This window comes from Fundulus heteroclitus, chromosome 9, assembly GCF_011125445.2.
Source record: "Fundulus heteroclitus isolate FHET01 chromosome 9, MU-UCD_Fhet_4.1, whole genome shotgun sequence".
Lineage (NCBI taxonomy): Eukaryota > Metazoa > Chordata > Actinopteri > Cyprinodontiformes > Fundulidae > Fundulus > Fundulus heteroclitus.
This window is the reverse complement of record NC_046369.1, coordinates 13118938-13132694: the sequence shown is the minus strand read 5'-3', so window position 1 is coordinate 13132694 and position 13757 is coordinate 13118938.

Here is a 13757-nt window from a genome sequence, read left to right as displayed (position 1 = left end):
AAGTCCCGACCACAACCCAATAGATAATTTGTGGTTAGACTTCAAGATGGCTGCTCACAACAGAAAAAAACAACCAACATGAAGGAGCTGGAGCAGTTTTGCCTTGAGGAACAGGCAAAAATCTCAATGACCAGATGTGGTAATCACATAGAGACTTATCTAAAGCCACTTACAACTGAAATTGCAGCAAAAGGTGGGTCTACAATATACTGACTTTTTTTCCTTTGGGGTGGGAGGGTTTACATGATGAAGGCTTCTGTTATTTTGTGCTAGTTCTTGCTTGTTCACAATAATTCGTTGTGGGACAAAATACATGAGAATGTCACCAGGGGGTGAGTGCTTCTGCAAGGCGCTGTGTCACTTCAAAATGCAAAGTGAGCTTTTATGGTAATTCCTCAAGATTGGTGATTTTTTTAGTATCTATTTTAATTTGGTTCTTTTTGGGAAAACATCTGATAAAGAACCCAAATATCTGTCCTCTACTAATTAGTGAAAGAAACACAAATGGATAAAAAGAAAGGAGCTACACTATTTCTACTCCAATGCTACAGAATGAGGGGAAGATTTATGATGAACAAATAAGGATAAAAAACATCACATTTAGCTCTTATAAAATTGGCATTGTTGGGGGGACTCTTTCAATTACCCCTTGGCCCCAAAATTCTTAATTACACCTCTGGGAGACAATGGTTTTGGTACAGCTAAGGATGTTATCTTTGCTTGTTCATTTATTTATTGAATTCTATTAGAATGATATCCTCTCATATGTTTTCGACATTTAATACGTATCCAGGCTAATGTCTGAATGCATGTCATTAAACCCTGGTCATATGTTGTCTAAGAGAGAATTTGACTGTTTCCCTTATGAAACTAGGGAGGATTACATTTCTATTTATATGAAATATCTCAAGCAAAGGTTTTTTTTCTACCAAATTCTTTATCAAAAGTGATCTTTTGGCAGCAGATACACTTAAAATTACCAACAGCAAGGCTTTATATGACCTAATCTGCCTGTATTGACTCATGCAGATGTTGAACTTAAAAGCATTTTTTGTCAGATACTATCAAAAGGCTGAACATTTAAATTAATAACAACATGAATTTGAATAAAATTGCCTACCCCACCCCCACCCCAAAATTCAGAAATAAATCTGAATCACACAAGAAAAAAAGCCTCCGAGGGGTGTTTCAGATCGGCAAGTGACGAATGAAAGGATCTGGGAGAACTTCGGCAGGGATGTGAAAGATTTTGAGAAAGAAAATTTGAAGGTCATAGAGGGTATAAAGGGGCATTTTCCCAAATATGTTCAGGCTTTTACCACCCAGGTTACCATAACATGTTCCCTGCCTTCTCATAACAGCTCTGCTTCAGCCCCCCCAGGCCAGACAACAGGCTACTGTGTCTCAGGAGGCACAGTCCGGATCAGTTCTGGGGGCTTTGGAGAAACACTCTCTGGGAAAAAAAAAAAAAAAGGTCCGCCTAACAAGCAAAATGAGAAGGAAACAAAACAGGAAAAAGAAGACCCAGAATTAGTTCGTCTTATACATCTTTTCTTCCTAAATGTTTGATGTGTAGAGGGATTCTGTTGCTCATCCCTCTTTGAATGGAGAGGAAACAGATTTCACGCAGCTCGGCAAGCTGAAGCCGTGTAAGCGTGATTTGATGTGGCAGGCCGGAGAATATTCAGACCTTTATTTTTGTTTATAAACAGGTGGAGGTGGTTACAGCGGAAGGTTATTTATGTTTTGGATTTGGTTCAGGCTAGTCGTAATCAGCAGGAAGAAAAAAAATCAGACATTGACTAGGGTGATGTCATGGACTCTGCTTTCTGTTCTTACTGGGTTCACTGGCATCATACTTTCATACACTTTGGGGCACATCTAATTACTGCTATATCATATAATGTAACTCTACATACAAAATAACATTATTCTTACTACACGACAAATGGGAACTAAAAGTAAGCATAATTTTCTTGAAATTAGTGTATTTGTCCTTGATTTGAACAAGCAAGTTTAAATGATCTGCTAATGGATATGACACTTAAAATAGGAACAACTGATCTCTATCATCTTATTTCAAATGCAGTATATCTAATGATCTTAATTTAGGGGTCAAAATACTACTTCCATCAGTAGATAGTCGTATTTACCTGCTCAAATTAAAGAAATATACACTAAATTCAAGAAAATATTACTTACTTTTAGTTCCCAGTGTATATTTTTGATTGCAAATGGATATATCCTGTCAAATCTAAGTGTCAAAATGTCTTTCAATAATTCATTCTAAATACATTTATAGAGCTTTGATTTAAAGAACTCTGATAAGTTTTTTTTTTTAATAAAATTGTCTCTCAGAGTGAAACAAGCACCAAATAGTTCCATGAAATGCTGTGATTTCCAAAAACAAGAGAAGCATAACTCTTAAGAAAATAATATTGAAATCTCATGGATTAAAATCAGCAAAAGACATTAAGTGAAAATAAAATACAATCATGTGAAAGGAAGAGACGGTCTTAATGTCCCTAAACCTTCTAAAGCCACACATGGGTTCTCTATCCTGTGGATTTGCATGTGAGCGTTTAACACGCAGACAAGAAACTCAGTGAACATTAACTGGACTTACTGAGGAGGACGTTGGCTCCCAAACCTATGATTTAATAATAGCCTCATTACTGTTGCTGAATTAGTGGCAGAAAGGATATGGGGGCCTGTACTGGACTGAGTCCCGGGTGTTTGTGCAGCATAAATATTTTTTCCCAGAAAGAAAGAGAGAAGTGCACTAAACACCAGAAGGGGGCGCCCAAGAATGTAGTTTAAGAACTTGATGCAGATGTTGCCAATAGTATATGTCTGCAGACCTGGAGTTGGGAACATTTTCAATAAAAGATTAGTGGACAGAAATAAGAATGGTTGTTATAGGGTACAATGATGTTAAAGAGCTGTCTCTGCTGACATACAGCCTTCTAATTAATAACAATACAGATCAAAGCTTTTTAGTCATTGCTGTGGAGTCAAATTTGAGACAGCTTTGTCTTAATATTAATAATAATAACAATAATGATAATAACAATAATGCTTTAAAAAATTATACACAATAAATCTATACCCTAATCACATAGGAAACATGTTAATGTTGAGGGCTGAGCTGTTCTGCCAGCTCAGGATGCCAGTTGGGAATTTGGGACCGACAAGAACGGCTGATCTGCAAACAAAACCCAGAATCTTCCAAAGCTACAAATAACTCAGTTCAACAACTTGTTTTCCACCAAAATATTTCAATATCAATCTTATTCTGAAACAAAAGTACTGATGTTAAAATTGTCGAGATGTTCTAACAATTAAATGCAACAAAGAAAAAGTAAATAAAAAACAAAACTTGATAAGCCATAGCCAAGTTTAAAAGATATAAATTCAGGCTTACTGTACTGTCTTTTGAAAGCGTTTTGCAAGTAAATATTTTAGTTTCTGGTAAAACATCCCTTTGAAGCCTTTTTCATGAGGAAGTTCAGTAAAGAATGGGATCTAAAATTTCCTGTGGAATGAAAATATAATGAGAGACAAGAGTAAAAAGACAAATAACAGGCATGATAGCAGATATTGATGTACATTTTATATTCAAACTTTATCAATATAGTGAGCATTAAAAGGTATGGATTTGAAGATGCCATAGCACACATTTGATTGGATTTATGAAAAGGTGGGGTAATTTAACAGACATATGTAGGCTGAAGACATTTGGGCTTGTTATCAATATTCAGATAATTTACTCCAGGTAACTTCTAGCAGAAAATATAGTTGTTCCTAAAATACAAACAAACAAAAAGAGCTAATTTTTAAATTGCCAAACGCAAAGCACTGTAGATTAAACAAAAATATTTTATTTTTATTTTTATATCCATCAGGATACTGTATCAGCCTCCTGGCCTGCAGGAGTCCAAACTCAATTAGAATAGACTGTTTGTTACTAATCACAAGTGCAACCTATACATTATCTGCAGGAGTTTTATTTGCAATGTCTGCATCAAGTCAACAGCAACTAAGTGTTGCAGTTTTTTTTTTACATTTATTTAAATTTTATTGTATTCCTCATGCTATGTTATTTCAGGCTATAAGCCCAGTTGGACTTAGCCTTGTTTTGGCCAGTTTTTCCAATAACCCTCAGCAAGCAAACTAGAGGTCTGCAGATTGAGTTGATCCATAACTATATTAGAAAATGATTCATAGTAAACAGCAAACAAACAAAGAAAACAGCATTTTGTAACATTGCACAATAAACATTTAATATATAGATTACGTGTAATATGCATTTATATTAAGTTCTCTTTACTCAGATGGCCCTAAATGAAATTCCCCAGAACCAACTGCCCTCAGATGTCACTTAATTAGTGAAAAGAGTCCCCCTGAGTGTTTAATCTCAGTATAAATCCTGCTGTTCTGTGAAGGCCTCAGAGTTTTTTTAGAGAGCGTTATGGTACAACCAGGACCACGAAGAACAAGGTGCACACTAGAAGGGATAAAGTTGTGGAGAACATTTTGCAGAAAGTCAGCTAAAAGGTTCATGGTAACCCCGGAGAAGCTGCAGAGATCCACAACTTAGGTGGGATAATATGTTAACAGGACAAGTATTATAATTAGGCCTTTATGGAACAGCGACAAGAATTTTTAAATTGTGAAACAAAAGCCAGAACCTGTCTGGAGTTTGCCACAAGTCATGTCAGGGCAAAGGAAAACAAGGACAGAGGGGATTTGGTCAGACGGAACCAAAGTTAAATTTTTCCTGGCCTGCATGCAGAACATGATGTGTACAAACCTGAACCTGAACCATCCCCACTTTAAAAGATGGTGGTAGTGGTACAGGGCATCAAGAATGCATTTCTTCAGCAGGTACAGGGGAAGTGGGAAGATGGATGTTGCTAAATATAGCGCAATCCTGGAAAGAAGAAAAAAATAAACTAAAAGGCTGAAAAAAGACTTGAGAGTGAGAGGAGGATTCATCTGTCAGCAGAACCAGACCTGCAAAGCTTTTATACATATACCCCAAAAGACCTTAAATTGCAGCAAAAGGGTAAGAGTGGGTTTATACAAAGTATTGACTAAGAGGGCCTTTCAGATTTCCATTGGTAAAAAAAAAGTAAAAAACCGTCACTTTTATCTATTTTACAATCATACTGAACTTTGTGCTGCTTAGGAAAATAAAGTCCTGCTAAAATACACTGAAGTTTGTGTTTGCGGCGTCACAAAAAAAAAAAAAAAGTGTAAGGTGCTCTACGGAGATGAATGTCTGCCCAGGAACAGCAGGGACAATGTAAAATAAAAACAACAACATAGTTGAAACATATACATTTCTGAGTAACTTTTAGCATAAACGATCCTGTTTAAAAGTGTGTGTGTGTGTGTGTGTGTGTGTGTGTGTGTGTGTGTGTGTGTGTGTGTGTATACATAAATACATTATGTGTTTGCATGACACTGTGTATTTGGGTGGTTAGTTGAAGCAGGGAGGCTGTTTGTAATGAAAACAGTGAGAAAGAAGACACAAAGAGGAAGCTAAACACAGACTGCTCTTTGAAGTGGGGAATGAATGATTCCACCCAAACCAACCATAGGCTGGTATATCTGCCGTCATATTTGATTAATAGTGAAGATAATGTGCGAATGTGGAGGTTATAAATTGTGGTATTGATGGTCTGAAGGGCGCTGGAAGATTTCCTGTGCCTAAGTGGATGAGGTAGTGGTGCGTGCAGGAAGGGGAACAGCATACGTGAAGTTCAGCGAGGGGCGTGCTGCGGCTATAGAATCGTGCAGAAAGGTGCCTTCAGTGCAAACTGAGGTCAGTTTCAGCCGAGTGGCCCTTTCAGCTTTGATCCTTCTGCCGAATGGGATAAAAGACATCCTGCTTCCCTTGTTAAGGAGAACCGGGAGTCAGGCGGAGACGTTTTGGGTGTGTGTGTGTGTGTGTGTGTGTATGTGTGTGTGTGTGTGTGGAGAGGCAAAAGGGAACAACCTGATAAATGTGGTTTAATTGCAAAAGAAACGTTCATCTCTCACCGCTCTACTTCTAAACTGCTCTTATTAACCACCACCCCCATCCACCAAGCCATGCTTCTTTTTTTTTTCAGCTAGTACAAGCCCTAATGGGCATTATTATTATTCATGCTTTGTCAGTCTATCTGTTCTTCCCTGTCTCCTCTGTCTATTCTGTTGTATTGCTTCGCAGTACATTCAAAATCTGAACTTTGATCCTCCCACGAACTGTCAGACTCTGGACCTGAGGCCTGAAGCACGTGTGTTTGTGCCTTAACATGCAAATCTTTTCAATCCCAGTTCTCTAGATTTAGAAAATAACAACGATTGCATAATAGGATCATTTTGTTTGATTCATTCCGTTACTGTAAAATCTGGGCCTGGAGAAAACTTAATATTTTTTTACTTAAAAAAAAATACAAGTATATCTATGGTCTTTCAGTAATTTTGTAGTTCTTTAGAAAAAGTTGACTCTAGATTTAGTCCAAAACATACATGCAAATTCTCCATTTGATTAAATTTAAGGTTTACTTAAATCTGATATATAACCATTTAGTTTAGGAATCTCTGAACTTGGAGATACATTGTGCTTTTTTATGTTTTTTAGAAAAAAAGTGACGTTTTTAGCTTCTTTGAGTGTTATCCAAAAGATTTGGATTTCGGCCTCAGTCAAATCATTTCATGGCGTTTTAATGGTTTTATTAGGCTGTTAAGCTTTTTTTTCTGTTAGCTGATAGAGATCAGGAGTATTTTCTCAGGTGACATGCTGCATAATGGAGAGGAACTTTCCCCCTTATCATAGATATAGGTGTGTGGGGGGGTATTATTTCTGTCTCCTAATTAACAGAAAGACAAAGTTGGCTGTATGTTTCCTTTAATGATTGGCTAACAGAACAGTGCAAATAATTGTTTCTTACGAAAACCTGTTTCAAATTAAAATCCAAAAAAAAAAAAAATGTGTCTGCATCTTATTTTCAGAACTGTAACGTCTTTTAAAATGATCTGCTGGGACAACAATGTTTAAGCTGATGTCAGATTTTTAATCATTACAGACTAAAATTAACTTTTGTAATCTGACTCCACATAACTTGAGGTTCAAATGGGATCACCGTCACCACAGAGTTTTAACAAATGAAATCTGCATTAAGGATTTTGGAGCGGGAAGTTGAAATGATGAAATGATGTCATAAAATATTTATATAATTCATTAAATCATGATTCTTCTGCCAATAAAATGTTCCTAGATTATGAAAATGAGATAAATAGTTTTCCACATTTCACAAAATGTTGTTAAAATGTACACGGGAAAATTATCATTTTAAAAATTGAATGAGTTCTACCTTTGAAATGTTTTATTATGTGTTGTGATATGCCTGTCTCATTTCCTACCAGAAAGAAATGTCTTGGTAAAAATAAATTAACTGTAATTTTAAATTTGCCAGGGCTGTGAATAGCTTTAGGCGTAACTATAGATGTATGGATGAAGGAAAAGCAAAATAATAAAACTAAGCAACCCCACCTCTTGGTTTTGGAAGACCAGTTTCATTTCCCCCTTTAAACATATTAGTTTAAAACAACTGACTCTACTATTCTGCATGATTACAACTTGACTTCTGATTGGTTGGTTGTTCTGGCTCCAAAGAGCCTTGATCTCTGGTCATTTTGTCATTTATTCTTTTCTTACAAAACTGTAGTTTTGCTCGTTTTATAACAAAGACAAAGGAGTGTCCTGCTGGAACCTAGATCCCACTTTGACAACTGATGATTTTAAAGGGGTTTTTAAGCACTTGTGTAACTGAACTATATTAATATTGTGTTATAATTACATACAATATGTTGGGTCACCTAAATATTTTACAGGTTTATTCACAAACACACCTCGAAAACCTCTGCGTCTGTTCAGAATGTGACATGAAGTTCTTTTTATTTATTCTTCTGTGGTATTCCTTGGTTAATTTGTGCATCACTAACATTTATCTATTGGTAATATTCTCCTATGAGAGAGGTGGGTGGTCTTTATTTTTCACCAATTGTGGATTTAGATATTTTCTAAGCCCACTTTAGTTTCAATAACCTGTATAGTATTTCTTTCTGTATAGTGACATAAATGTTTGGTTATATTTGCGGTAAAACTTGGTATGACTAAAGTGTAACTACCCTGGAAGCAACATGGAGTCACATTCGCTTAAGTCCTGTTTTTCTGTAGTTTTGTTTTACTCGGGACTTGAAGTAAGCAGCACATAATGCCGTTGTTTTTCTGTTGACTTTCATTGTCAGGTTAAGTCAAAACTCATAAATGTACACTCCTCCGGCCGCTCCTGCCCCTTTGTAATGTTCTCCTGTGAGAGAGGGCTTGGACTGGGCAGTGCACAATAAGGTTGGTTTTCCTTTCATTATTATTGTCAGAGAATAAATGGGGAACGTTGCTCCACAAAAGACAGCATCATGTCACGGCGAATTCTTCAGTCGGAAACAGGAGAAGAAAAGGAAATGTGGTTATGTAACTCCAATAATTATTATGAACAAGCAGACACTTGCTGAGATATTTTGGCCATGTATCACAGGACTTCGAGGGCAGAAGTCCAATCAAATAGGTTGTAAGGTAAAACCATCATCATATATGATATAATCGAATTCAGTTAAACTTGGAATTTGACCATTTATCTTATTCAAACAATTCCTAAAAAAAAAAATACTTAGCTACCAAGAGATTTATTCCGATGGATGGATTTGTTTGGGAACACACGCACGCACAAACACACACGCACACACACACACACAAAATAACTCAGTTTATTGTGAATGTTGTGTTTAAAATAGAGATGCATGATATATCAGCATTAACATCGGTTTCAGTCGATGTTGGTTATCTTTTAACATATCAGTATCAGTCCAATAAGTAAAACTGGTCTGGTATTATTGACCAATGTTTATTTCCATCTTGTTGCTGTTTGGGTGTGTGTTTTGGGAGGGGAGGAGGAGAGGGTTGGACAGGTGACAGTGATGAAGGGTTGTTGGGTGTTTAACTAAAGTAGAAATGGGATGTCAGCTGAGGGGGTAATTTCTTTCACAGTGTTGAAAGGCTAGGGACATAAGCATAAAATATGCAATATTGTTAAGTATTTATTATCAGCCACAACAGTAATATTAATGTCGGACGTTCATATCCGTCCAGACGTTTCATACCGGACCATCCTTAATTCAAACCTTTATTCAAATCAAATAAACTTTTACAGTACGCCCATTTTAACTCAACAATTAGGAAAATGGGCTATATGGTTTTGCTTTCTACTGAGGTGTTGTTGTTGTTGTTTTGCTGTTCTCCTAGGAAATGTGCAGGTTGTACAGGATTGTTAATATGGAAGAACAAAAAACTGCCTGGATCTTATTAAGGCATGTAGTAGCTTGTGAATTTTTATTTTTTTTAATTAAAACAGAATAATTGTTGGATCTCTCTTTTATTTTTTGAGGTCAAATCAAATCAAGGTTGCTTCAAATGTCCTCATAATAAATGACCATTCAGAGAACAGCTACCGGGGACACTCACCCTTTCTTGTTAGCAACTGTTGTCATTTCTCATTTTGACTTCTTCCTTTGTCTTTGGCTTTCTGATCCAAAGTAAGATACTTCAAAGTATTTCTTCACACTGGAAAACAAAACAGAACCATATGGAGCATATATATATGGCAGGACAGAAGTAAGGACTGAAACACAATAGCACTCGGGAACAAAGAGGTAGTAATAGAGGACCACTTTCCTGTGTTTGACACAGGACAAGCAGAAGCAAAGTAGGCCTGTGTGTTCCTCATTTATTTATTCTGGTCAGAGTGGCGTTCGTAAGTGTGGAAACAAAGAGAAACATCAATGCAGGGGAAAAGTTCATTCATTTAATCCATCACAGGCAAAATAAGATGTACAGTAACGTGTCAGGGTCTGGAATGAGATGTGCGTGCCAGCTCTGGGTTCCACCTGAGGAGTGGGAGGATGCAAATGACGTCTGTGAAATGAAACAGGGCTACAAACAAATCTTGAAGAGATAATCTGGCCTGATGTGACATTATGGCAATAACTGGCAGCCGTCCAAGCTTCAGTGTGTGTGGGAACAAAGACAATCTTTACATCAGTAAACAACGTGTCGCTAAGAAAGACGGAGAGGAGGCCGCTGCTTCAGGGAGGGCTAGGAAAATGCCTGAGCTGATGGTCACTCACCTGATGTGAAAATAAAAATCTGCACACTAATGATGACTCAGGGGCCAAACAGCAGCAAGTATGCAAGATATTCAATTCTGACCTAGGTTTTATAATAAGGCATCTATGACATAAAGAGAATAATTGCAGGACAAACAAAAGCTTGTATAATTTACAGCTCTGCCCAAATTTCTGAAGTGGACCAACCCTTAGAGAGAAATAGGTGGATCCCTCACACCCTAAGAAACAAAACAACTTAACCTGACTCATGATCTATTTTTTTTCCATTCAGCTGTCCGGGGTTTTTAGAAAAGGGGGATGGATTCAGAAGCTACATTGCATAATGAGGCAAGTCACAACAGCAGGTGATCTCGCTGGCTCTGTAAACTAATCTACCCTGACAGCCTCGTCACAGAAAAACACCTTGCGTACTGCGCTGAGGAACAGGCTGTTCCCTATCGTGAGTTGATGCCCAGTTAAGTATGAAATTAACAATGAACGTCCGACACGTTCCTCGGTTGAAGGAATTGATAGTAGTAAAAAACAACAACAATGCGTTCAAATCACACGGCGTTAAATTTGGGTGATATTCACTTCTAAAAATTAAACAACAACATTTATTTTAAAAAGTTGGGAAAATGTGCTTCATCCCGAAATAAACAATTACACAACAAAAAATGGTGTACGTTTTTCTATACTCCAAGGCAAAATACACTTACTTAACTTTAAAAAACAAATTAACTTAGGAACATAGTTACTTTTACAGCTATTAAGTTAATATTTTGGTAATGTTTAAGTAAAAGAACACTGCTTGATACCATGATTAAGATTTAAATCACATTTAACCAACCATAACAGCTTTGTGTGAATATCAATTTGTTAAACCATTATCTAAATCACAGTAAATTATTTTATTTTTTATATATTCCATTAAGAGAAACCTCTGCAAATCCAAAACAAGGCACAAATCTGAATGAGTATGGCAACCAACATTAGTTTTCCATTTTATGCCCTGGAAAAATATAACATGTAATACTGGATAGCTAATCCTAGTTTTCCTTATGCTATTTTGCACAAATGTGGTATACCTTTTATAAAAAAAAAAGAATAGTTATTGTGGGCAGTTAAAAAAAGGTTACCATTTTGAGAGAACAGTTCTTTGCTATGTTTGAGAATTTCTGGTCCCTTAATCTGTACTCCAGTTCTGATCTGTTCTGATGTTCCAGCAGACAACCACCATAATTTTCTGTCAACGCTCAGTCCCTCCAAAATATACTGCTCAAAATAAATAAATAAAGGGAACACTTAAATAACTCAATGTAACTCCAAGTCAATCACAGTTCTGTGAAATCAAACTGTCCACTTAAGAAGCAACACTGACTGATGATCAATTTCACCTGCTGTTGTGCAAATGGAATTGGCAACAGGTGGAAATTATAGGCTATTAGCAAGACAACCCCAATGAAGGAGTGGTTTTGCAGGTGGTGACCACAGACCACTTCTCAGTTCCTCTGCTTTCTGCCTGATGTTTTGGTCACTTTTGAAAGCTGGTGGTGCTTTCACTCTAGTGGTAACATGAGACAGAGTCTACAACCCACACAAGTGGCTCAGGTAGTGCAGCTCATCCAGGATGGCACATCAGTGTGAGCTGTGGCAAGAAGGTTTGCTGTGTCTGTCAGCGTAGTGTCCAGAATATGGAGGCGCTACCAGGAGACAGGCCAGTACATCAGGAGACATGGAGGAGGCCGTAGGAGGGCAACAACCCTGCAGCAGGACCGCTACCTCTGCCTTTGTGCAAGGAGGAACAGGAGGAGCACTGCCAGATCCCTGCCAGATCCCTGCATAATGACCTCCAGCAGGCCACAAATGTGCATGTGTCTGCTCAAACGATCAGAAACAGACTCCATGAGGGTGGTATGAGGGCCTGATCTCCACAGGTGGGGGTTATGCTTACAGCCCAATACCATGCAGGACGTTTGGCATTTGCCAGAGAACACCAAGATTGGCAAACTCGCCACTGGTGCCCAGTGCTCTTCACAGATGAAAGCAGGTTCCCACTGAGCATGTGTGACAGATGTGACAGAGTCTAGAGACGCCATGGAGATCGCTCTGCTGCCTGCAACATCCTCCAACATGATTGGGTTGGCAGTGGGTCAGTAATGCTGTGGAATGGCATTTCTAAATGAGTCTGTCACCATCAGGTCAACAATACTATAAACATTTAAAAATGTTTAGCACACAGGGCTGTAGAAAAGTTTTTGCCCCTTACAGATTTCTTCTTCTTTATTTTTTGTCACACCTAAAGGTTTCAGACAATGAAAAAAATTCTAATGAGTCTAAGATAACCTTAGCAAAACTAAATTCAGTTTTAAAAAATTCAATTATTAAAGAAAAAGAGTATCCAAACCAACCTGACCATTGGGGGAAACTTAATTTCCCACCACAATACATAAATGAACTGTTGTTAACCACACCATTTGGAAAGATAACTGTAATGTCACCTTTAGCTAAACCATAGTATTCTAAGACGTTACAAAGATACAACAGTGGTGACATTGTCAGTACTGGACATTTCCCGGATAACAAGGTTCAAAGCTGGTCATTGAGGCTGACATGAGTCTGACAGTAAGACTCGAGCAGCTGAAAACACCCAGGGCTGGCTAGAATCTCAAAAAACATGCAGAAAAAAGTTTTGTGGTCTGAAAACAGCACCGCACATCACCAAAAGAACCCCATAACCATACTGAGATATGGTGACGGCAGCATCATGCGGTGGGTTTACGTGTTTTGAATGGAACCAGACTTTTTTTCAAGGTGGACTGAATCCAGAACAGTTCTGAAAACCAGTCAGTTTTACCCAAAACCTTCCGGTGTATGCTAAAAAGCACAAAACAAAAGGTGCTTTTGTTAATTTTCACAATCACAGTAAGTCCAAGCATATGTCAGAATGGCCGAGCCAAAGTTCAGAACTAAATCTGTGAGGTGACCTGAAGAGGGCGACGGAGAAGGGATGTTCTCACTATCTGAGATTATTAAAGAACTTTTGCAAGGTACAGTTGGAAAATAATACCATGTCATAATGTGGGACGGCATACACCAAAGAAGACTGAATAATGCATAGTTTTCTTTGTTTAACGGTGCGCACCGTTATGCAGCCATGTTGTTATTCAGCATTATTATTGTTCATATCATTTTGACAAATTTGCTATTTTTAGTTGAACTGTAAGGAATAAATATCACTGTGAATACATAAAAAAATACCTCTCTGAAATGATTCATTATGGCTCTTTCGGTCGTGGTTTCTACATCATAAAAACCTTGGCATTTTAACTGTGTTATGTAAAGTCATTTTGTATAACTGCTTTCTGCTTTTGATAGGTGGGACCAGTCGAATGTCAATGAAAAAGCTTAGCTGCTCGAATGATTTTCATGACTCACAGCTGTTGGTAAATCTAAATCAGAATATAATTAGTTTCTCAGAATTACTTTCATAACAATGTGGAGGCAATGTTTCTCACTGTCAGGAGCAATTTGACAAACCAAAA